General features: G+C 38.9%; 1 protein-coding gene across 1 annotated transcript in view; it reads right to left on the reverse strand.

The window, feature by feature from the left end:
• Positions 1–2,786, reverse strand: part of PIWIL3 (piwi-like RNA-mediated gene silencing 3) — a 51,516-nt gene that overhangs the window by 6,318 nt on the left and 42,412 nt on the right. The window lies entirely within an intron of this gene.

The raw sequence follows: 2,786 nt of genomic DNA on the forward strand, positions 1-2,786 counted from the left end.
ACAAACAAACAAAATAGGCTGAAGGATACAATGGTCAGGACAGTCACCATTTACAGGACTATCATGAAAGAGGAGAAAGAAAAAAAAAAAAAAAACAGTTAAGGCAGGTCCTTAGTAAAATTCTTTTAAACAGTCTGAAAAATCAAGCTGCAGAACAGATAAGGGAACAAGGCTCAATGTAGAAATGTCTTTGTTCTTTGTGTAATCAGCAGGCTCCCAGGAAAGTTTCCTCCTCGTCTACAGACATGTACACAGTGTGGGCTCCATGGGCACTTGCATAAGGGGGAGGCTTGGCTGAGACATGCCTGCAGCTGCACAGATGAGGACAGTTACACAGACAGCTACACAGATAAACACAAAAGCTTTTTTAAGAAATTTCCCTTCACTGTAAAATGGCAGCCCTCTCAGGCCTCCTTCTCTGCTGCAGAGAGCTTTCTTCTTTTGCTCCAACCTTATGGTGTCCACACTCCAAAATTTTCTTGGTCATGCGAGACAAAGAGCTCAGATAACGCCTCAGACAACGAGATGGTTTCATTGACCCTAGACAGCTTCATCATGATGTATGTGTAGGGCACTTGCCGAGTGGTTCGCTTGGCAAAGTTAATACTTTCAGCAACCCACTGAAATAAGTAGTAGTATCCCCATTTTACTGCTGAGTAAGCAAACTTAGGAGTTATAGAAACTGCCTGATTTCCAAGATTTCAGATATTGGGTTGGACCTCCAGTGGGAAACTAAGCACTTAGGAAGACTGGTTACTAACTGGCCTGTTCCTGACTTTCTTGGGAACATAATTATTAAATTATTTCTAAGATGATGATGCTTATAGGAAGTTTTTGGTGGACATCTTTTATCAGATTAAGGAAATTCTCATTCTACACTGTTATTCTTCCTTTCATCTGAAAGCATGTAGAATTTCAAATGCATTGCCTGCATTGAGAAATATTTGTCCCATAGTTCAGACTAAACAGTTAGTCATTTACATTTTTTCTAAAGGTGACCTATTTGAAATTTTCGAATGACTGGCATATAGTAGCTTTTGGTGTTTTAGTACTGTATTAATCTCCGGTGAATCTATACTAATGAATTCTACTTGTTTCTATTTTTAGCTTTAGTCTTCAGTCTTGACAATATCAAATTTTGATATTTTCAAAGGACTAGCTTTAAATTTTTTGATTTTGGTTCAGAGATGAGTGGTGAAATTATAATTATGTGTATAGATTAGAAAACAGCATTACCGGCTGGGTGCCGTGGCTCATGCCTGTAATCCCAGTACTTTGGGAGGCCAAGGCGGGCAGATCACAAGGTCATGAGTTCGAGACCAGCCTGCCCAATATGGTGAAACCCCGTCTCTACTAAAAGTACAAAAATTAGCCAGGCATGGTGGTGGGCACATGTAGTCACGGCTACTTGGGAGGCTGAGGCAGGAGAATTGCTTGAACCGTGAGGCAGAGGTTGCAGTGAGCCGAGATTACACCACTACACTCTAGCCTGGGTGACAGAGTGAGACTCCGTCTCAAAAAAAAGAAAGAAAAGAAAAAAGAAAAAAGCATTACCTCAATATTAATTTTCTTAAATGGGTAATATGTTGTGTTTAAGTATGTTCCTTTGTTTTCAAAATACCCATTGAAGTATTTAGAGATTAATGGAGCAGCATATCGCACACACATACACATACACAGTAACTGCCATGAATTATAATCACATGCATATGGAAAAGGAGAAAAAGAAAAAGAATAATTATACAAATGTGGTCAAATATTTGGGTAATCTGGATGATGGGTATAGAGGGGGCATTTGTATTATTTTTCCAATTCTTCCTGTAAGTCTGAAATTCACTAAAATATTATATTAAAAGAAATAAGTTTCTGAATATCTAAAAATGAAAGGTTTAGATTGGATTAATGCATAATAATTTTAAATAGAACATCTGTAGGATTTTCTGTTTAAAATAAGGACTATGTTCCCAACTGGCATTTTACTGCAAATGTCTGATTTTCAGGAATGGATTATTAATATTAAATGCAAAGTGACTTTTTAAAATTCTTGTAGCCTTAATACTAGATTTGTTTCAGTTCCTATAAAGAAAGCTGTAACCTGAATGTAGTTTTGTGGCAGGCCAGTTTTCACTAACGCAGGCCTCCATCACAATTCTTTCAGTACTGAGTCGTTAAGTTAAATATTAAAAGCTAAAAAAGTCAGTGCCCTTATACAAAGGCTGGAATGTAACACAAGTCCAACAAGAGTTTTGCCTAGGCCTTTCCTGGACCTCAAAGCATGACAAAATAATGAAGGAATTCTTAACAGGACCCATTTAGGATAAACAAGTTTTACTAGGGGTCGGAAGAAAATCCCCAGGCCTCCACAAACAAGTTTATTGGAAGTCTGAAGGAATGCCCCAAACCTCCATAATTTAGCAGGAGACAAGATAAGGGTAATCACCATAACACCTAGACCCATTTAGATTAAGTAAATTTACTGAGTCTCCAGAAGGTCTTCAGGACTCAGACTTTAGTTATAGATGAAAAGTTAATCACTCATGGCCAGACATACGCCTGTTGGGATAACATCACGCCTGTTATCCCAGCACTTTGGGAGGCTGAGGCAGGTGGATCACAAGGTCAGGAGATCAAGACCATCCTGGCTAACATGGTGAAACCCTGTCTCTACTAAAAATATAAAAAATTAGCCAGACACGGTGGTGGACACCTGTAGTCTCAGCTACTCGGGAGGCTGAGGCAGGAGAATGGCGTGAACCTGGGAGGTAGAGGTTACAGTGAGCCAAAAT

Source organism: Colobus angolensis, unplaced genomic scaffold, assembly GCF_000951035.1.
Source record: "Colobus angolensis palliatus isolate OR3802 unplaced genomic scaffold, Cang.pa_1.0 Scaffold423, whole genome shotgun sequence".
Taxonomy (NCBI): Eukaryota; Metazoa; Chordata; class Mammalia; order Primates; family Cercopithecidae; genus Colobus; species Colobus angolensis.